Consider the following 22636-nt stretch of genomic DNA (forward strand, 5'->3'; position numbering starts at 1 on the left):
AATTTACACTGATTCCATTGGAAGACATTGTACTGTATCAACGTAATTTTTTTTGCAGTTTCCAATTCTAACTGCTACGTTTCTGAAGAGCACTTGTCTTACTTGATTAGCTTTTTAATGAATTTTGCTAGCAAATGTAAATTTTTGAACTTTTTTTTTGTTCGTTTTCAATGTAAATAGGGAAAGAAAAATTTGAAGGCTCAGTAATGTCCTCAGTATTAATACCTGTCAGTCACATGTTGGAAGTCCAATCACCATTGTTAACTCTTCAATAAACTGAAAGACTTTAAAAAACTTTGGGCAGGTTGTAAACTTGGAGACAGGGAGGAAGCAGGGTTGCTGGCTTGAGGTTGTGAAACCCAGAAGAACGCATTTCCTGAAGGCCCTGACAAACTTAATGGCAGAAGCTAATTAGCATCTTTTGTCTCTGTTTCCCACTTGTAGCTAGTCAGATTGAGAGGCTGGCTGGCCGGCCACTGGGCACGTAGGCCTTTAGCATCAGGCTGCAACCAGGTAAAATTGGGGAGGCCACGGTTTGGAGTGCAGGGGTAGAAGATAGGTGTCCAAAGCCGGAAAAAGGAAGGAGAGTGGAAGATCGCAGGACGGGTTGGGGCAGGAAGATTGGAGTCCGGAGCTGGGGAAGACCAGGGAGGCTGGAGCTGTGGGTAATAGGGTACGGAGCCAGGCAACATCGGGGCGGCTGAAGGCCAGAGACAGATTAAAGGCCTTGTGAAGGAGATTGAAAGGGTCAGGGCGGGGTGATCGGAGACCTCGTGGAGGAGATAGGAAAGGCCGGGGTGTCGGGCGGGCAATCACTGGGGATGAGTGAAGCAGGCAAACTGGATCCAGCAGATAAGTGGAAAGGTATTAACCTCTTGGATCTAGCAGTGCTTGTCTCCCTTTAGCCAGTGAGTTTGCCAATTGGCTCAGAAAACTCAGCCGGCCAGGGTTAAGTTTAAAATAGTGGCTAAACATAAGGCATGTATCCTCAATATTTATCTCTGCAGTTTTTTTAAATGTATATTACCTGCTCACAAGAGAACAAAATGCCCTCTATCCTCTCTACTTGATAAATTGGTGTGAGCATACATTTATGGCTTTCTTCACCCAGTTTACTATCGAGAAAATAGTCTCGATCAGCATTGTGATTGTCAGCAAAGGTGTAAGAGGCCTGGATGACCTCAGCAGGTTGTTAAGTCACAGGGAGCCCTCTGAATAGTCCTATAGAAAAGTCCAGCGTGACCTGCTGCTGACTCGGGGGGATTTGTACGTGTTGAATGGCCTCACTTGCACCATTATTCAGTGTTACACAGAGTAATGGTGGAGCATGACCGTTTTCTGGTCTGTTGCTGTTTCAAATAGCCAGATAAAGATTTGCAGATGCAGAGTGGAGTACCAATTGATGTGGAATCCAGGTACGTAACCTTAAATTTTTCAAGTACAGTAAATGTGCTTCAGTTCATATGAAAATTCTTAAAACAATGCTGTGCAGTCAAATTCACAGTGTGTTATAAACTGCGGCACACATGGATTCCTCCAAACAAAACTAAACTGGACTAATGCCAGTTCATAGTGAGGCCTGACTCTGAAGGTCCTCACTTTTTTTCAAAATGAGATGAGCCTGGTCACATGCATTGTGCAGACATGTTGCCAGGATTTTGCCAAACTCCTGTATTAAAATGGCAATCAACCTACTACATCAGAACAATGTCTCTATTGCTAAATTGTTATGCTCAAATTGGCAGTTTTTCGGGCGTGTTTTATGAATAGTAGGCTTTATGATCATCTTGATAGCAAGATAGTTTAATCAATTATGATTGTAAGGCTCGTTGAACCTGAATTGGCCATAAATCTAGGGATGGGCTATTTTATTTCCCAGTTTGAACCTAGACACTGTTACTGAATGATGTTATTGTGAATTAATTTAAATTTTTTTGCCTTGAACAAGAATTAAGTTTTAGAAAATGTGTCTAATGCCATATTTCAAAGTCATTTAATCACATTAGAGTGACCTTTTTTTATAGTTACAATTTTCATAGTTTCAAACTGTTTATAGATTAGATACCAGTACTAAAAAAAACTTGAAGTTTCCCCTCCACTTTAAAGGATATTTATTACTTCCTTTAAGTTTGTCCACCTGAAAACAGGAACTCTTGTTGATGAAGTACCACTTTCCTACCAGCAGTGGGTAATGCTGTACACAATCCAATAGTCCTGCTTGCTGTGGCCCTCCTTAAAGGAGAGTATTTTAGATGAGTGAAGTGTCTGGCTTTCAAGGCTTGGTTAGCTAAACGCAGTAACTCTAGGGTTTGTACTTTTAATTTGCTGTAAAATGTATATGGCATGAAAAATGAAATGGAGTGAGTTGCCTCACAACCCTTCCAGTATTGAAGGAAACTGACCTCCTTTGCACTGTTTGTAATTTTTGACTTGGTGCTGTTTGGAATTGTTTTGTAATGTATTTTTTACAGATTTTTATGAATAAAGTATATTTTGGAAATTAAAAAAAACTAAATAAATACTGTTAATGTAAATGTAAAGTCAAAGAGGAAATGCACTGTTCGGCAGGGAGGGAAAGGTAACATCTCCCAAGCACTCTGGAAACAGACTAACTTTACCAGCTGTTGTGACAATGCAGATCCACCCTGTTAAATCTTCAAAGATCAATAAAGGAGCACTTAAAGAACAGATTTTCACCATCAATCCATTACAGAAACTAGGGAGGGTTTGATCAGATGCTAAACTGCCAGTAAAGTACACATTTCCTTACTGGGTTAAATTTATCAGATGAATGAATAGGCAATTGAATTTGGAAAGGTGCTCTGTATTACAACAAAATTCTGATATTCCACGATGATAAGGAACATACATTCCGACCCATGCTTCTTTCTAGTTGCGTAGTGTAGATACGGATTGCAGCAAATTTTCTGTGGTCTTTAATCGAGCAGCTTTTAGTACACATCACCCACATGACAAATATGGTATTAAATAAGTTTAAAATGAGAAAATTTAGATTTTGTCATGATTTTCATAATTCATAGCAGGTATTATTTTCACTTAACGTTTAGAAATTTTTAAAGTGAGCAGAATTATCAATGGGCAGGATTTTCCTGAGGGCTTCTGAACCCTGCCATCATGCTCAAATGGTGGGCTGAATCTTCTGTACCTACCGCCAATGTTGGCGGGCGAGAAAAACAGCTGCCCACTTGTGCGGGCTTCATGTCACGGAGCTGCCACAATCTTCCATTCGGCTCATTTAAATAGCTGGGCGGCCTCCCCACCCCACCAATAACGTGGAGGGGGTGGGCTGTCCGTCCCCGGCAATGATGTCAGCTGCCTGTGCGCAGGCGCTGATGCCATTTTTAAAAGGCCGTCAGACCTACTGGTAAATTTTAAATATTTAAAGGTGAAGTAAATAAAAAGAAATAGACAATTCTTCTGCCCCTCTGCCACCCCAGAACAAAATTTAATTATTTGCCCTTTCCTGCCCCCTCTCCCCCCCCCCCCCCCAACACTTACTTTTGTCCATCTGACCTGCCCACCCAAACTGCACAAACTTTAAATTTCAACCCTTCCCACCATCCACTACACCCATGACGTTACTTTGACCCCGTTTTTCCCCCACTCTCCGTCACTGGGAAACTTACCTCCTTCCCCCACTACCCTACCCGCCAGTGTGGCATCTCGTTTCCTGGGAATGCCAGCCACGAGGCCAAAGATTGCTGAGGGACATCAGGCGGCGACGTGAATATCATTCATTCATTTTAATTTCTCTAAATATTCAAATAAGATCCCATCGCCGAGCAGCGGGTGGGCCGTCACCCAGAGGCATCTTCAGCACCACCCACCCACCGAACCTGACGCCTGGGGAGGAACAAAATCCAGCCCGGTGTGGGAAGCAGTCACTCAACTGTGATTACACCCAAATTGGCCAATTAATGGCCAGAGGGTGGGCTCGCTATCCAATTAAAGATGGTAGGCTGGTTCTCGAAGTTGGAGGGCCTTCTATTGGCAGCAGGATGCCATGACGGTTAAGTGAGGGAGAGGGTGCCCCAAAATTGAGGAATCCCCTCTCCAACTTTTTCCAAAACTAAAATAAAAAATGGCCTTTGCAGCCAGGCCACCACTGTGGGAGCGGGCGAATCCCCTCCACAGGACAGCCTGCAGCTGCTGCTGGGTCCAGGCGGGCAGGGAGGGCCTCTCAGCCTGTCTGGAGAGCTGGCCTCCTGGTCTGCAGCCCAGAGGCTGCCTCCAGGCAGCTAAACTGCCCCCCATCCCCCTGCCCAGTCGGCCTCAAACAATTGGCCTTAAGTGGCCATTAACTAGTTAAAAAGCTGGTGTGTAGTCCTGCCGCCCCTCCCCACCCACCTCCAGGAAAATGGCCCGGGGACGGGATGGAGCTAGGGAACCAGCATGCTGGTCAACGGGGCTACTTTTAATGCCTGTCCACCTCTGTTCCAGGCCCCAACAGGGGCTAAAAGTCCTGCCCTATATTTCTATGAAATTACATTCATTTAGCTCCAAATCTCTGCTTTGGCTCTGAAATGTAGAATCATTCTGGTTTCTCTCCTTGTCTTCTCTGTTCCTAATGAAGAAAGGCACAAATTCGCTTGAATAAGAGGAATAAATTAGCAGCATATTCTTCAGACAAACTTGCAGTGTGTCAGTTGGGTTCAGTTGCCAGGTAACCTCTGTATCAGGAGGTTGGTTGTTTGAGTCTCACACATGGACCCAAGCATATAATATGTGCTAATGTTTGACAGTAGAGGAAGTAGTGCTGCATTGTACAAAGTTGTCTTTTAAATGAGAAGTTAGACTGAAATCCTGTCCATTTGATCAGGTGAACACTAAACAGGGAACTATTAAGAGGCGAGGCAGTCCTTCCCTTGGACAACAGAGCCCAAAAATTCTGATTCATCCCTTTACTGTTTGAGAGATTTTGTTGGTGGAGAATGGCTGTTGTTTGGTTGCATAATAGCCAGTCCAGTATAAAATCTAATCGTATGAAGTTCAGTGTGACATTACAGTTGTGGTATAAGATGCTGGAAGTATGAAAGGTTTTCTTTCTTCGCATATTGACTGAATTCATCAGACAGCTGTGTTCTAAAAAGGATCTTTTTTCATATCTAATTAAAGAGTGAATGAAACATTTGATTTTAGATTTTTTTTTAACTGCAAACTAACTGCTTAGCATTTAACCCTTGTATGATAGTCACTAACAAAGAGTTGCTCAGAGGTATCCAGACAAACTGTGTCATTATGTCTTACAGTTGAGGTGTGTGGTTACAGTCTCAGCAGAATTTGCTTTGCTACCTATCCCTGCTGTGGACTTCCCCATCTTAGGCACCCAGCTGTACTCAATCACTTCCTTCTGCAAAGACTCACTCCCACATCCAGCCACCAGGGGAGTGAATTTTTTGAACTCCTCACCACAAGTTTAAGAAATCCTGCCCTCCAACAGCATTTTGGTGTCTAGCTGTCCAAACCGAAAGTAGACAAAATGAAATCGCTTTCTGAAGGAATCCTCCTCCGAACAGCCATTATGGTGTTCGTGCACACGTAAAGTGTGGGACAACAGACTGTGATGGCAGAACCATGCAGTCTGCAATTTTTAGTACAAATCCTGGGGGTGCATATGCATCGATCTTTGAAGGTGGCAGGATACATTTGAGAGAGTGGTTAGCAAAGCATATAGGATCTTACGTTTCATAAATAGAGGCATTGAGTACAAAAGCAGGGAAGTTATGCTGAACATTTACAAAGCTCTGGTTAGGCCCCAACTGGAATATTGCTTCCAGTTCTGGTCACCACACTTCAGGAAGGATGTGAGGATCCTCGAGAGGGTGCAGAGGAGATTTACTGGAATGGTTGCAGGGATGGGGGATTTTAGTTACAAGGTTAGGTCGGGATTCTCCTCCTTGGAGGAAAGGAGATTGAGGGGAGATTTAATAGTGGTGTACAAGATTATGATGGGCTCAGATAAGTTAGACAAGGAAAAACTGTTTCCATTGACTGATGGTACAAGAACTAAGGGACACAGGATTGAAGGCTTTGGGCAAGAGATGCAGGGGGAATATGAGGAAGAACTTTTTTACGCCCTGGGTGGTAATGACCTGGAACTCACTGCCCACGAAGGTGGTGAAAGTGGAAGCAATGGTTTCAAAAGGAAATTGGATGGGCATTTGAAGGAAATAAACTTGCAGGGCTATGGGTATTGAGGAGGTGGGTGGGGTTGACTGGATTGCTCCGCAGAGAGCCAGCATGCACTCAATGGACCGAATGACCACCTCCTGTCCCGTAAATGACTGACTGACTATTTCATGTTTAAAGTGTTTACTATTTTCTCTACTTTCACATGGAAGTGAAATGTTTGAATTGTCATTTCATAATTTTTAACAATTGCTTTCTGCCTTAAATTTATTTCTGTGGAATAGAATACAGTAATGTTTACGAATATCCATTGCTAGTGTAGCTGCTGCATGATGCAATGTTTCCTAAAGCTGACAACTCCAGTCTCATTGAAATGGAACCAGTATGCCTCAATCCCTATTTAACATACTCCATTTTATGTAGTCAGAAAGAACTTTGATCATTCTGTAATTTATTTTGGAGCTATTCCTGTAATTTGTGTGAAATTATTTACAACTTAGCAAAGTTTGGATAGTGAAAAGGCTTTCTTCAAGATTATTGGCCAAAATCTTAGGGCCAGGATTTTATTTGGGCGATGGGGATCTCAACCTCGGGCAAAAGTGTCGGCCTATCTTTTGAAGACCTGCCGAATCAAGTGCCAGTAATGCACTTAACTGGACAGTGGTGGGTCTTCCACGGGATCAAGGACCCCAATGACAGAAGTCCCCCCCTCAGAGCTGCGGGCCAATCAGAGGCCAACAGCTCTTTAATTGAGCAGCACCACTGCGGAGGTGGTGGCTGCTGCCGGTAGAGCACCCACCCGAGGCTCAGGAGAGGCGCTGGAGCCAGGCCACTGATAGGTCAGGGTGGTAGCGGTCTCAAGTTGGGATTGAGGGGGGGAGGGGTGTAGGGGGGGCCGGCATCAAGGGCAGGGGGTGGTTGTCAGTGGGGCCCCCACTTCCTGATGCCAGGTCCCTTATTTAGGCATGCCTGCCACTGGGCTAATTGCAGCAGTGGGATGAGGCCCTTAATTGGGCATTAAATGCCCAGTTAAGGATCTCAATTGGCAGTGGGCGGGAAGGCTGTTCACAGGCCTTCCCACCCTGGCCTTAATTTCGGTGGAGGCGGAAAGGTTGCAGGGCTCCCCGCACCCTCCACCACCATCCCACCCGATTTGCATGCTCGCCCCCGCCTCCAAACCCGCCAGGAGGAACAGCATAAAATTCCACAACCCCCGCACCCCAACCACCCCCCGCCCCCCCCCCACCAAACAGCAGACTTAGATCCTACCCTTTGTCTCTTGATGCCGTAACTGAATCTTAATGCTCCAGGAGAATCATTTAATTAACATGCCCATATTAACTGTGGGTCCTAGTCTCAAACTGGGGATGGAAAAAGTCTTTGGAGTAAATGGGAGACGCTACCTGAGAGAGAAAATTGCCCAACTCGTAAGTCTCGGCTACTCTAGCATAACATTGCCAGAGGCGTTTTGGCTGGGGACTAGCCTGTGGTATTGTCAGAGGAAAAAGAGGAGTAATTTTAAAATTGGCAAACTGATGAATATCCATATTGTACCATGCTTATCAGACCACTAGACCATTTTAATGTGTTGGGTAGGATCGATTTGGTGAAGCACTACTATGTTGATGCAAAAGTAGATTTGCATATTGCGACATTAGTAACCTGACTTTGACAACTTGTGTGTTTATGTTGATACAGGAGGCAAAGCTGCTATCAATGACAAGTGGCAATGTAAGCATAGCATTAAACTGATAACTTGCAATCTGTTTGGGCTGCATTGAAATTTAGATGTCAGACATGAAAGCACAAAATGTTAACCCACTTTGAGATTCAGTCTTTCATTTCTTCTGTTTTATTGTAACATCATACAGAAATATTTGCCTCGTATGCTTAAGTACAATGTGTTATCGATTTTTGCAGCCCAGTCAAGTTAGAAAATATACTTGCACCCGCATTCTAATCATAAGGTGCATCTGGGGAGCTATATTTAGGGTGATTGATGCTGTTGGCTGAAAAGCTGAATGCATTAAACATGCTTTCCTAGCAAGTGAAATATTTGCATAACTTTTACAGTAAGTAGACAATTATCAAGCAGGAAGTTGTGCAGTAATTTAATTCCTGAGATGTTTCTGGGTGTTTTTTTGGGTCATACTGCCTCCAGATAGTTGTACAAGTAATATACGTACTTTTTGTGTTGCTATCTACTGAATAAAAATTCCCTCAATGCAAAGTTTTATTCAAGCAGCGTAAATGATGCAGTCTGACAGGTACGTTCACCGGTGGCTGGTGACAGACAGTATAATCACTCTTCTATTAGCAGATCTGCCTCAGGTGAATTCATCCTCAGCATACAGTCTCTTCGCTCAAAATAATTTCTCCCCTTCAATAAAGTAAGCCTTCTGCACCACCCCCCCCCCCCGCCCCCCCCCCCCCAATAACATTATCTTAACTCTTAAAACTATCATTTCTAATCTTACAACTGCTGTGGCATGGACTCAATGGAACAAAAGGCTGTCTCCTATGCTGTAAGTGACTCTATAAATGACTCTGCTAGATTCCCAACACTGAAAATGAGGAAAATGCCCACTTAATGAAGTGTGCCTGAATCAGTGTGAATGTGAATATGTCAGTGCTTATGAATTACAGCAGAACGCACCTGCAGTGATGTCTGTACACTGCCTCTGCCCATGATGTATATTGGTTAAATCTGGTTTACCAAGCCAGTTCTGTATGTCATAGTGCTGTACATTATTTTGTTATAGACGGTGTAATGAGGTATTACATAAAAGCATCTAATAGTTTCTCCAGCATCACTTCATACAGCCAGTCCAGAAGCTTTCCTGAATCGTTATTAATATTTTGATAGCAAGTAGTGTTTTTAAAAAAAAAAAATCAGGGATTTGATGTTTTTCCAGTAGTTACTTCAACTTCAATATGCAGACACACCACTGTCATTTAATAACTTGTTTTTCTTTAAAGTATCCATCTAAAATTTTTGCCCTCCATTGTTCTTTCGTGTACAGACAAGTAGAACAGCTCAGTTAGAACCTGCAGGTTTATAAGCCTGGGGAAAGACGATGGGGTGGAGCAATTCTCTTCCTGGAGCAGATATAAATTTGTGGGACTTTCATTGCATCATCAACTAAAGTTTAATCTGGCAGAAAGTATTTACTGTTTGTCATGAAACCTATAGAATCAAAGAAAGTTTAAGGCTAATTGACTCATCATGTCTGTGCCGGCCGAAAAACGATCTACCCATCCAAATTCCAACCTCCAGAATTTGGTCCGTAGCCCTGTAGATTACAGCATTTGAGGTGCATATCCAGACTTCTTTTGAATGAGTTGAGGGTTTCTGCCTCAACTACCCTTTCAGGCAGTGAGTTCCAGACCCACACCACCCTCTGGGTGAAAAAATATTTCTTCATCTTCCCTCTACTTTTTCTACCAGTCACTTTAAATCTATGCCCCCTAGTCACTGACCTCTCTGTTAAGGTGAATAGACCCTTCACCTCCACTCTACCCAGGCCCCTCAAAATTTTATACATTTCAATCAGATCTCGCCTGGGCCTTCTCTGTTTCCTTTGGAAATAAAGAGCAGGGCTTGAGGCCTACACCTACCACAGACCGGAGCAGCGGCAGTCTCTCTGTCTGTGTTGGCGCGCGCTGGATTTCAAAAGAGGAAAAAAAACTTAGTGGCATCACGGGAAATCTGTAAGCTGATTGGGTAAGTAACAGCTGTTATTGCCTGTAAATAGCTTATAAAATCGGGGGGAAATATATATATTTTTTTAAACCCTCAAATAGCTACCTTGTAAGTGATCAGGTTAGTACTACTAAGGTATTTTTAATTAGTGTAATTTATTAATAATTACTAATTAGAATAGTGCTGTTCGGACAGAGTCCAGCTGTGAGTTGTGTGTGAGGGATTTTACTGACTTGGGGAAGGAGGTGCTCTTTGCAGTCTTTATTTCCTTTTCTGCCTTTTCAGCCTCCACAGTATAGGGGAAGAAGCTGATTGGTAAGTTATTCCACTTATTACATTAGCAATAGTTAGTTTGTAAAGCTAAGTAATGGCAGGGCAGCTTGGCCAATTGGAATGTGCCTCCTCTGGCATGTGGGAAGTCGTGGACGCACCATGTGTTTTTGATAAATATATCTGCAGCCAGTGTCTGCAGCTGGCTGCAGAAGTTTGAGCTCCGGGTTTCAGAACTCGAGCGGCGGCTGGATTCATTGTGGTGCATCCGTGAGACAAAGAACTACTTGGATAGCACATTTCAGGAGGTAGTCACCCCGGAGCTTGAGAGAGCACAGGCAGAGAGGGACTGGGTGACTGCCAGACAGACAAGAAGGTCAAGGCAGGTAGTGCAGGAGTCACTGGAGGGCATCCCACTTTCTAACATTCAGTTCTGAGTACCGATGGGAGAGAGGGTTCCTCTGGAGAGTGCAGCGAGAGTCATGACTAGAGCGCCATGGGTGGCTCAGCTGTGCAGGGAGAGAGGGAGGAGAAAGGACAAGAGAGTAATAGTGATGGGGCATTCTATAGTTAGGGGAACAGCTAGGTGTTTCTGTAGTTGCAGATGTGATTCCAGGATGGTATGTTGCCTCCCTGGTGCAAGGGTCATGGATATCACCAAGCAGCTACAGGGCATTCTGGAGGACAAGGGTGCACAGCCAGAGGTCGTGGTCCACATTGGTACCAACGATATAATAAGAAAGAGGGGTGAGGTCCTGCAGGCTGAGTTTAGGGAGTTAGGAACAAGATTAGCAAGCAGGACCTCAAAGGTAGTAATCTCCAGATTACTCCCAAGGCCACGCGCTAGTGAGTATAGAAATAGGAAAATACACCAGATGAATGCATGGCTGGAGAGATGGTGCAGAATGGAGGGCTTCAGATTTCTGGGGCATTGGGACCGGTTCTGGGGAAGGTGGGACCTGTACAAGCCGGACGGTCTGCACCTGAACAGGACTGGGATGAATATCCTTGCAGGAAGGTTTGCTTGTGCTGTTGGGGATGGTTTAAACAAGATTGGCAGGGGGTTGGGAACCTGAGCGCAGTCTTAGATAGGACAATTTCAGGGCAGGGAACAGGAGGTAGAAAATTAGCAAAATTAGCGAGTGACTCTGAAAGACAGATGAAGCAAAGGTTAAAAAGTGTGCAGCACAGGAATTTGCCAGTGTTAAAGAGTATTTATTTAAATGTAGTATAGTAAATAAAGCCGATGAGCTGAGGGCACAAGACACATGGCAACATGATATCATGCTATAACAGAAACTTCGCTTAAAGAGGGGCAAGAATGGCAACTCAACATCCCTGGATATAGAGTTTTCAGGCGGGATAGAGAGGGAGATAAAAAAGGAGGGAGTGTAGCATTATTAGTTAAGGAATCAATAACTTTGAGGAGGAATGATATGCTAAATGAATCATCAAATGAGGCCTTAGGGGTTGAGCTCAGAAATAAAACAAGGGGCAGCCACATTACTAGGAGTGTACTGTAGACCCCCAAATAGTAAGAAGGAGGTAGAAGAACAAATATGTAGGCGAATTTCTGAGTGCAAAAACTATAGGGCAATAATAGTTTGGGATTTCAACTACTACAATATCAACTGGGATACAAACTGTGAGGCACAGAGGGCACAAAATTCTTGAACTGCGTACGAGAAATTTTTTAGCCAGCACGTAACAAGCCTAATGAGAGGGGGTGCAATTCTAGATTTAGTCTTCAGTAATGAAGCTGGGCAAGTGGAGGAACTAACAGTGGGTGACCATTTTGGAGATAGTGACTATAATACAGTAAGTTTTTAGCATAGTCATGGAAAAGGACAACGATAAAACAGGAGTAAATGTTCTAAATTGGGGTAAGGCAAATTTTAAGAAACTGAGAGGTGACCTGGCAAAGGTGGACTGGATACAGCTACTGGAAGGAAAATCAGTGGCAAACCAGTAGGAGGCATTCAAATGCGAGATACTACAGGCACAGTGTAGGCATATCCCCACGAAGATAAAGGATAGTACTGCCAAATCTAGAGCCCCTTGGTTATCGAGAAGCTTACAGGGTAAGTTAAAGCAGAAAAAGAAAGCTTATGACAATTACAAAAAAAACTTAATACTTTAGAAAGCTTAGAGGAGTATAGAAAGTGCGGGGGTGAAGTAAAGGGAGGACATGAAAAATTATTGGCAGGTAAAATCAAGGAAAACCCGAAGATGTTTTATCAGTACATTAAGAGCAAGAGGATAACTAAGGAAAGGGTAGGGCCTATCAGAGATGTACAAGGGAACTTATGCATGATGCAGAAGATGTGGACAGGGTTCTTAATTACTTTTTTGTCCCTGTCTTCACAAAGGTTGATGTAGACATTGTAGTTAAAGAGGAGGAGTGTGAAATATAGTGGGTCTGACATCCTTGAAAGTGGATAAATCACCAGGGCCAGATGGATTGCATCCCTGGTTGTTAAAGGAACCCAGGGAGGAAATACAGATCCACTGAGAATCATCTTCAAATCCTCACTGGATATGGGCAAGGTACCAGATGATTGGAGGTCTGCGAATATTGTACCATTGTTTAAAAAAATATTTATAGGCTGGTCAGTCTGACCTCAGTGGTGTGTAAATTTTTCATGTCCTCTCTTTGCTTTTCTAATTTCCTTTTATACTTCACCCCTGCACTTACTACACTCCTCTAGGCTTTCTAAAGTATTAAGTTTTTTTTGTAATCGTCATAAGCTTTCTTTTTCTGCTTTAACTTACCCTGTAAGCTTCTCGATAACCAAGGGGCTCTAGAGTTGGCCGTACTATCCTTTATCTTTGTGGGGACATGCCTACACTGTGCCTGTAGTATCTCGCTTTTGAATGCCTCCCACTGGTTTGTTAGAATCTACTCTGAGGGACAGGATAAACTGCCACATAGAAAGGCACGGATTAATCAGGGATAGTCAGCGTAGATTTGTTAAGGAAAGGTCATTGTTTAATCACTTAATTGAGTTTTTTGAGGGAGTAATGAGAAGCATTGATGAGGGTAGTGCAGTGGACATGGTCTACATGGATTTTAGTAAGACATTTGACAAGGTCCCACATGGCAGACTGGTCAGTAAAGTGAAAGCCCATGGGATCCAGGGCAATGTGGCAAGTTGGATCCAGAATTGGCTCAGGGACAGGAAACAAAGGGTAGTAGTCAATGGATGTTTTTGTGAATGGAAAGGTGTTCCACAAGGCTCAGTGTTGGATCCCTTGCTGTTTGGACTTAAATGTGGGAGGCATGATTGGAAAGTTTGCTGATGACACAAAAATTGGCCATGTAGTTGATAGTGAAGAGGATAGCTGTAGACTCCAGAATGATATCAATGGTTTGGTTGAGTGGGCATTAAAGTGACAAATGGAATTCAATCCAGATAAGTGTGAGGTAATGTATTTGGGGACGGCAAATAAAACAAGGGAATACACAATAAACAGGAGGATATTGAGAGTGGTAGAAGAAGTGAGAGACCTTGGAGTGCATGTCCACAGGTCCCTGAAGGTGGCAGGACAGGTAGATAGAGTGGTGAAGAAGGCATATGGAATGCTTTCCTTTATTGGCCGAGGTATAGAATACAAAAGCAGGGATGTAATGCTGGAACTGTATAAAACACTGGTTAGGCCACAGCTGAAGTATTGCTTACAGTGCTGGTCACATTACAGAAAGGACATAATTGCTCTGGAGAGAGTAGAGAGGAGATTTACAAGAATGTTGCCAGGGCTCGAAGGTTGCAGCCATGAGGAAAGATTGGATAGGCTAGGGTTTTCCTTGGAACAGAGGAGACTGAGGGGTGACTTAATTGAGGTGTACAAAATTATAAGGGGCCTAGATAGAGTAGGCAGGAAGGACCTGTTTCCCCTAATGGAGAGGTCAATTACCAGGGGGCACAGATTTAAGGTGATTGGTAGAAGGATTAGAGGGGACATGAGGAAAAACTTTCACCCAGCGGGTGGTGGGAGCGTGGAATTCACTGGCAGGAATGGTGGTGGAGGCAGAAACCCTCAATTCTTTTAAAAGGTACCTGGACATGCACCTGAATTGCTGTAACCGGCAAGGCTATGGATCAGTTGCTGTAAGGTAGGATTAGATTTGCCGGCAAATTTGGACTGCGGCGCACTGAGAGCACGGCGGCCTTCTGACATAAAAGTGCTACCACATAGCCCCCGCGGTATTATGCACAGGGACTCATTTAAATAGAGGGGGCGGAGCAGCCGCCCCCATTGATGTAGAGGAGGTGGCAGCTGCTTTAGGGCAACGGCATCCAGCATCACCGCGCAAGCACCGGCGCCATTCTTAAAGGGCTTCAAGCCCTTCAGTTATATTTGAAAATTTAAAGGTCCTGATCTCCAGGAAATTAAAAAAAAAGTTATTTCAAATATGAATCACGTCTCCCCACTTCCCACAATGAGTGATTTATACATTAATTGCCTTTCCCCCAAAATAAACTTTTAATAGTATCCCGAACCTCCCCCACCCCCCGAAATCTGTTCTCTTTGACCCTCAACCCTTTCCCACCATCCCCACAGCCAATAAAAATTGTTTTCCCCACTCCCGCACCTCTTCCACCCTGAAAACGTTATTCCTCCCCCTTCCCCACCAGGTTCGTGCCTCGGAACTCTGTACTGATATTTTAGCGCTCTCACTGGTGACAACTTTATCTCCTCTCTCTATGCAGTGGATTGCAATGTTCTTTTAATGGGGATTTCCAGTGTGGAGTTACAGTAATGTCATCAAGTTTCCAAGCAGTCGATCGCATTAAGTAATTCTCATAGACAGCCAACCAGAAAATGAAAGGCATTACAATCAAATCACTTTTTAAAAATTTTACATAGAGAAAAATAAAGATTAGAACATACACACGGGGTGAAGATAGAAGCTGAAATATTCTGCAAAACCATTTCTTTAAATTAAATGTAGTTTAAAAAATCTACTAATTATTCATAGCCAAGAAAGTCTTGCATTTATATAGTGCATTTCACAACCACTGGACATCTCAAAAGCACTTTACAGCCAATAAAGTACTTTTAAAGTGTAGTCATTGTTGTATTGTAGGAAACACAGCAGCCAATTTTGCGCACAGTGAACACCCACAAACAACAATGTGATAATGACCAGATAATCTCTTTTTGTGATATTGATTGATGGATAAATATTGTCCAGGATACCAGGGAAAACTCCCCTGCTCTTCTTCAAAATAGTGCTGTGCGATCATTTACATCCACCCAACGAGGCAGATGTGGCCTCGGTTTAATGTCTTATCTGCAAGACAACACCTCCGACAATTCAGCACTCCGTCAGTACTGCACTGTCAGCATAGATTTTTGTGCTCAAGCCCTAGAGTGGGACTTGAACCTGGAACCTTGTGACTCAGAGACAAGAGTGCTACCAACTGAGCCATAGCTGACACCACTTCAGTGTCCATTGACTAATGTAGACACTTAACACTCCATAAATATAAAATTATATTTGCAGGGCCAGATCTATTGTTCAGAAATAGTTATTACTCACCGCCATTTTAAAAACGCAGTTACACCAGACTGAAAGGAACCTGGTAAAAAGAGGCACCTTATTCAAACAGCAGCAGCAAACGGAAAATGGGAGGTTCTCGCCACATTAACTGATTTGCTAGCTCTGTGGGTGGGGGGACTGGTGGGGTCCACAGTGCAGCCTGTGGTGGAGCAGTCAATGACAGACCCGACTTCAGGATTTTCATGTTAAACTGCCCTGAAGTTGCAGCCAATTTCAGAGGGGGCAAGGACCACTAACACTGAGTTCACTATCAAAAACCCCTGCCTAATCCAGGCCAATATTGCGGCCACTTGAACTATTTAAAAACCATACTGTTTCTTAAAAACCGATAAATATAACAATCATCAAACAATAAAATCTACTTTTAAAGGATTTGCATGATACACTATTGCAATGTACATAATCTTGAATGCAATGGCAATAGTTGAGACTGCAGTTTTTTCACTTAGTAGCTTAAAAGTAACCTTACCCTCACTGTATGTTCCCTGTTAGTGGGGCCAAATAACATCCTGTTCATTGAATTGGAAAAGTCAGCCCTCTGCCTCCCAATACCCTCTCTTTTCCCCCCCCCCCCCACCACCCCCCACCCCCTCGCCCCATGCTCCACAGGATATTTTTGTTTGTCTCGAGTCTTTCCAAGTCTTTCTATTGAACTATTTTTGGACATGGGCCATTGATCTGCTTTTATTCTGATAATCTTGGATAATTTCACTTCCTTTACAATAATACTAAAGCAGTAATATTTACTTTAGTGGATTTGCATTATATACTGTTGCAATGTACATAACATAAAATATTATGTTAGGCAGCGTTTCAAAAGGTTGAATAGTTGTTGATTGATATGCCCAGTGTTAAGACCAGGTGAGAAAGGTGTCTGGGTCCCTTTCAGCCTTCACCTGGTCTTACTGTAATGGGGATTAATTTTAAACAGTGTTTTTAGCTTCCCCTTGGTGAATCATTTTTCACTGCTTTCCAATTATGAGGCAAAGAAACCAGTACACACACCGGTTTTCATAGGTTTAAAGAAGAAAGATTGAAATTTATTAAACTTAAGCGTAAACTCTAATTCGGTTAACGACGGATACGTGATGTGCCCACGCTAGCATGCATATGCGATACACTCATGCAGATAGGGACAGGAAAGAGCAGAAGAAATAACGTGGACAAGTTTGAGGCAATATCTGAAGAGTTTTTGTTACGGGTCCTCGAGCTCACTGGAAAGTCCTTGCTTGTAGATAGATCTTGCTTTTCATTGGGGCCCATACTTATTCTTAAACCTTGTTCACTGTAGGAGACTTTTCTCTCTTGGGGTTCATGTATCTTCAGTGGGTTTTTGGAGTTCCATGAGAAAGAGATGGGAGCAGGCAGACAGGAGATCTTTAGTCCCAGAGCATTCTGCTTTCTGCTGGCTCTCAGTTCAAAACTGCACAACTCAGAAAAAAACCCAGACTGCCAAACAGGTTAGTCATGTGACCAACTGGTCTGACCACATCTTTTTGTGGATTGTATTGGAGCAGGGGATAGCTCCTTTGTTCCCAAACACTGTCTGTTAATATGTAAAAATGCTATTCTAGCCAGGGGCCTGCCAACCCCTTGTAACATGCCTTCTCCTCTTCCCAGCAGCAATTTGAAATTTAATGTCCATGTGGTGAAATTAATGTGCCTCATTCTTGGCGGGTGGGAGCCTGCATGACACCAGAAGTAAATCTAAGTATTTAACAAATTTTAAGTATTTTCACTGTGATATTGCACAACTTTGACTGCAGCTGCACACAACATTCCTTTTTGCTGCACTTGTGCTGTATGAGGACAAATAGGTTTTGAATGGGTTTAGAGGTTGACTTCAAGTAGTTCCTTCTTGAACTCATACAGTAGAAATCTCAATGCCTGATATTTATTCCAGCAGAATTTGAAACTGTTACACTTGACAATAGATAGGAAGTAAACTGTAGGAAAAAGTAGCTAAAATATACCCATGGGAAGTGTAAATCTGGAACTTGGGAGATTCCTACTTAGTTTTTCCCTTTTTTTTGCTTCTGAACCCTTGTCTTAGAAAAATCCATTTTATCTTTTGAGAATACAACCCTAAATGTTTACACAGGTCATTTGGATGTTAAATCTTGTCATAATTTTGGATCATGCTTTTATGTCAACAGGAAGTATATGCCCAAGATTTTTTTTGGATAGGTTGGGAGTGTTATGAGAGAACGTCACTAGCGAGACAGAAAGGCACAGTGGCGCAGTGGTTAGCACCGCAGCCTCACAGCTCCAGTGACCCGGGTTCAGTCTGGGTACTGCCTGTGCGGAGTTTGCAAGTTCTCCCTGTGACCACGTGGGTTTCCGCCGGGTGCTCCGGTTTCCTCCCATAGCCAAAGACTTGCAGGTTGATAGGTAAATTGGCCACTGTAAATTGCCCCTAGTGTAGGTAGGTGGTAGGAGAATTGAGGGAAGGTGGGGATGTGGTAGGGAATATGGGATTAATGTAGGATTAGTATAAATGGGTGGTTGATGGTCAGCACAGACTCAGTGGGCCGAAGGGCCTGTTTCAGTGCTGTATCACTCTATGGCTCTATGACTCTAAAGGCTTAGCTCCAGTGATGAAATCTGAATGAGGTGGGAGATGCCAGCAGTAGCATGGTTTGGTGTTTGTTCAGATTACCCACAGACGTGCAGGGGCTAGAGCTGTCATTTGAATAAGGAGCAGCTACTGTCCATGAGAGGAACCTCCATAATATAGTCTTGAATATGATGAATAAGAAAATGCTTCAGTTGCTTTAAAAGAACATTTTTGGCAGATAGCTGATCTGAAAACTTGGTACAGTGATTATTTTTAATTCATGTCATAGAACAGTCTCGCCGAGAAAGCAGTATTAATTCTCCTCAGTATTCGTGCTGCCTAGAACCAAACTGCCAGAATATCCAAGGAGTATAGAGGAATTTATACACCTTCATAAAATATATATATTTTTTTTTAAATTGCTGAGTTGTCTGTTAAGTTTTCAAAATATATGTAATACATACTCTGGCCCTATTTGTTAGTCTTGCAACCTTACTTTTAAAAGTTTGCACTCTGCATTGTGTAAAATATCAACACAAGGACAGGTTTCCATAGACTCACAGAAGTATAGAATGGTTACAGCACACAAGGAAGCCATTTGGGCCATTGCGACTGTGCCGGCTCTGTGAAGAGGAGTGAGACTAGCTGAGTTGCTCTTACAAAGATTTTCTCTTCAGATAATTATCCAATTTCTTTTTGAAAGTCATGATTGAATCTGCCTCCAGGCAGTGCATTCCAGACCCTATCCACTCATTGCGTAAAGAAGTTTTTCCTAATGTTATCTCTGATTCTCTTGCCAGTCACCTTAAATTGGTCTCCTCTGGTTCTTGGCCCTTCCGCCAATGGGGATAGTTTCTCCTGATCTACTTTGTCCAGACCCTTTATGAATTTGAACACCTCTATCAAATCTCCTTTCAACCTTCTCTTCTCGAAGGAGAACAGCCCCAGCTTTGTCAATCTATCCACATAACTGAAGTCTCTCATTCCCGGAACCATTCTCCTAAATATTTTCTGCACCGTCTCCAATGCCTTCACATCCTTCTTGATGTGTGGTGCCCAGAATTGGACACACTACTCCAGTTGAGGCGAAACCAATGTTTTAGAAAAGTGCACCATAACTTTCTTGCTTTTGTATTTGATCCCTCTATTTATAAAGCCCAGATTCTGTATGCTTGATTAACTGCTTTCTGAACCTGCCCTGCCACATTCAACGATTTGTGTACATATACCCCTAGCTCCTTTTGCTGCTCTACCCCTTTTAAAATTATATCTTTTATTTTATATTGCCTTTCCTCATATCACTTCACACTTCTCTGCATTAAATTTTATCTGCTACGTGTCCACCCATTCCATCAGCCTGTCTATGTCCTCTTGAAGTCTATCACTATCCTCCTCACAGTTCACAATGTTTCCAAGTTTGTGTCATCTGTAAATTTTGAAATTGCGTCCTGTACTCCCAAGTTTAGATCAATTATTTCTCAAGTATATGGCAACAATTTCATGCCTATACAAACGGTTCTGGAGGTCCTTGCAAGAACACAACCTGACCTCCTTAAAAATCTGGATGGATGATGTAACTAAACATTCAGATGGGGGAATATTTGATTGGAATTTTTTTTTCTTCAGTCATGTAACAAATTAGGCAAATTATTAATATCCAAATAAAATCAACAAATGTCATTTGTTTCTGGTATCTGGACTGTGTGCGAGACGTTAGACAAATACAGTACTGCACACTAATTAATAGGCAAGTGACGGTGAAAATCAGATCATGATGAGTGTGTGTATTCTGCAATTATGTAAGCATTTGTTGATTTTGTTGATTTGTGAAAATTAATATTAAACTAGCTTGTGGGCGAGAAATTGTAAGTAAAATCACCTGAAAGTGTTTTGACGTTAAATACCTCATGTACATGGCATAGGACTGTATCTCCAATGCTGCTCGTTTAGACATAATTGTGGTCAAGAAAGACTATTCGATCTATCTATATACCTGTGTAGTATTATTGGCGATAGTAGGCCTGAATTTTCTAGGAGCTTGCTTTGCTTTTAGCTGTGCAAGAGTCTGCCTCAGCCCTGACGGCATCCTAAATCCCAGGGTCGGGATCATTTGCATGGAGGGAGAAGATAACCATACTATTTCCAGTATTCCCTGGGAATCTGCCTTCCAGGGTGCCAATAAATTTTCAATGGCATCTTGCCATTCCATCTAGGGAACAACCAATTCCACATAAAGAAATGTGGAAACTTTAAAACAAAATCTCAATTTTCTACTTGCCATTAAGAATCTGGCATATTAAGCTGCTTTTTTCAGGACCTTATTCTAGTACATGATACAGGTGTACTTTTGCTGTGAAGGAACTGGCAAGATTCCTGGTAGGTGACATCATCTTGCAAATCATGTCCCCTCTTGTGAGATCAGCACAAAGCAGTGTGGATACAAGAATCCCAACCCCACTTGCAAGAGAATTTCACAATTTTAGAAAAGGGAGGAGACAGGGCGGTGCAGTGGTTAGCACTGCAGCCTCACAGCTCCAGGGACCCGGGTTTGATTCTGGGTACTGCCGTTCTCCCTGTGAATGCGTGGGTTTTCGCCGGGTACTCCGGTTTCCTCCCACAGCCAAAGACTTACAGGTTGATGGGTAAATTGGCCATTGTAAATTGCCCCTAGTGTAGGTAGGTGGTAGGGAATATGGGATTACTGCAGGGTTAGTATAGACGGGTGGTTGTTGGTCGGCACAGACTCGGTAGGCCGAAGGGCCTGTTTCAGTGCTGTATCTCTAAATAAAAAAGTAAATAAAATGACAGAACTGAGTTCAGCCTCAAATTCTAATTCGCCTGCCCGGCATGCACTGCCAATGTGTCCTCCCAAGCGCAGAAATTTTGCATTTAGTAAGTCAAACAAACATTTCCTGTCTGTCCCACTTAGTCATATTTCAAAAAACAAAGGCAAAAAGTCTACAACCTTCTGAATATCCTTTTATAAAAGCAATTAAAAATAAAAGTAGTAATTTAATGTGGACTCTGAATGTTAGTAACCTCTGAATGACCTTTTTTTTCAAAAAGAGAGAAGTAAAGTTGAAGGGTTGTCATCTGCAACCTGAAGAGCAATTGAACTCTTGATGCCCTTGTGTTATAACTGTGGCGGGAGCAACGCACTGTTAATTCAGTCCCGTCACTCCACAGGTCGCAGCATATTATTAAGTTTTCACCAAATTGCAAAAACAGCCAAATTAAACACACTCTAGTATCCCCAGAATGAAACAGACCAAACCAGGTATCTTTAGATAACAACAAATTAACTATTTAAAAAAAACTAAATCTTAAACACTATTAAGATAAACTTATGTCTAAAGACCTTTATAACTTCTTAATTTAATCTAACTCCCACATTCATGCACATACATTCAAAAATAACAATTAATTTGTTTTCCAAAGTGTAATTTTTAAGGTTTGCTGTCTCTTGGGAATAAATAAAATAAGTAATGTTTTGCCTTTTACGTTCCCGATGAATGAGGTCTTCTGATGTGAAGATAATCAAAGTTCACTCGAAGTCTTCATCTGGATTTGATGAAACTGTTTCTTCTTAATAAGCACTCAAAATACTTTGGCTGCAGCAGCATTAACCAGTTCTTTGAACGATGAGCGCAGAAATACAAATAATTTGTTGAAAAAGAAAAGCTTTTCTTCCTTGCTCAGGAAATTAATTCGGCTTGTAACGTTGTAGAATTTTTCATGAGAGAATAAAATGGCTCCCTTCTTCAAATCACCTTGCTGGAAAAGTCTCTCTGAACTCATGGCTTCAGACCAGTTTCTGTCAGCTCCACAAAGTCAAAATGGACACATCATACCATGTGACCTCTCTCTCTACTGCTGTTGCTCAGGTAACCAAAATTGCAGCTGTGATACACTGTCTCCAGAAGATTCCAGAATCTTCTCTCCCTTAAAGGTGCACTGTTTTTACCAGAGCCTTAAAGGCACACACACAGTTTTTGATCCAAGGAGAAAAAATAATAAAGTCCGTGACACTTGATGGAAGAAAGCTGTACCTTAGTAGCAGAATAATACAGTCTGCATTATATGGTATAACAGAGTCTTTATAAAACAGTGCATCATTCAACTTTCTGCAAACAATGCCACGAGAAATCCTGCAGCTAAGAGAATGCCCCCTGACCTCAGCTGAATTGCCAGCCACAGGGTCATTAATGTACTGAAGATGAGTTCACTAGTCAAAATCTGGGTGCAAGATAGTCACAGCAGGCTTCCTAGAGTTGCTGGTGAAATTAGAAAATTTTCACCCTAAGTTTTTTTTTCCAGGGCCTGTGCATGGCAACGTTCTGATAGCGATAGCACAGGACCTTGCTGCCAACACCAGGTTTGTTTTTCTTTG

The 22636-nt window shown here is 42.6% G+C and overlaps 1 protein-coding gene and 1 long non-coding RNA gene across 2 annotated transcripts in view; both read left to right on the forward strand.

Annotated features, from left to right (window-relative positions):
• The window catches only part of casp7 (caspase 7, apoptosis-related cysteine peptidase), a 59824-nt gene that overhangs the window by 18535 nt on the left and 18653 nt on the right, over positions 1-22636 (forward strand). The window lies entirely within an intron of this gene.
• LOC137380692 (uncharacterized) lies at positions 314-22621 on the forward strand. Its single transcript, XR_010977064.1, has 2 exons — positions 314-513; positions 22564-22621. It is a non-coding gene; the product is annotated as an uncharacterized lncRNA (long non-coding RNA).

The sequence above is a fragment of the Heterodontus francisci genome, chromosome 20 (genome assembly GCF_036365525.1).
Source record: "Heterodontus francisci isolate sHetFra1 chromosome 20, sHetFra1.hap1, whole genome shotgun sequence".
Taxonomy (NCBI): domain Eukaryota; kingdom Metazoa; phylum Chordata; class Chondrichthyes; order Heterodontiformes; family Heterodontidae; genus Heterodontus; species Heterodontus francisci.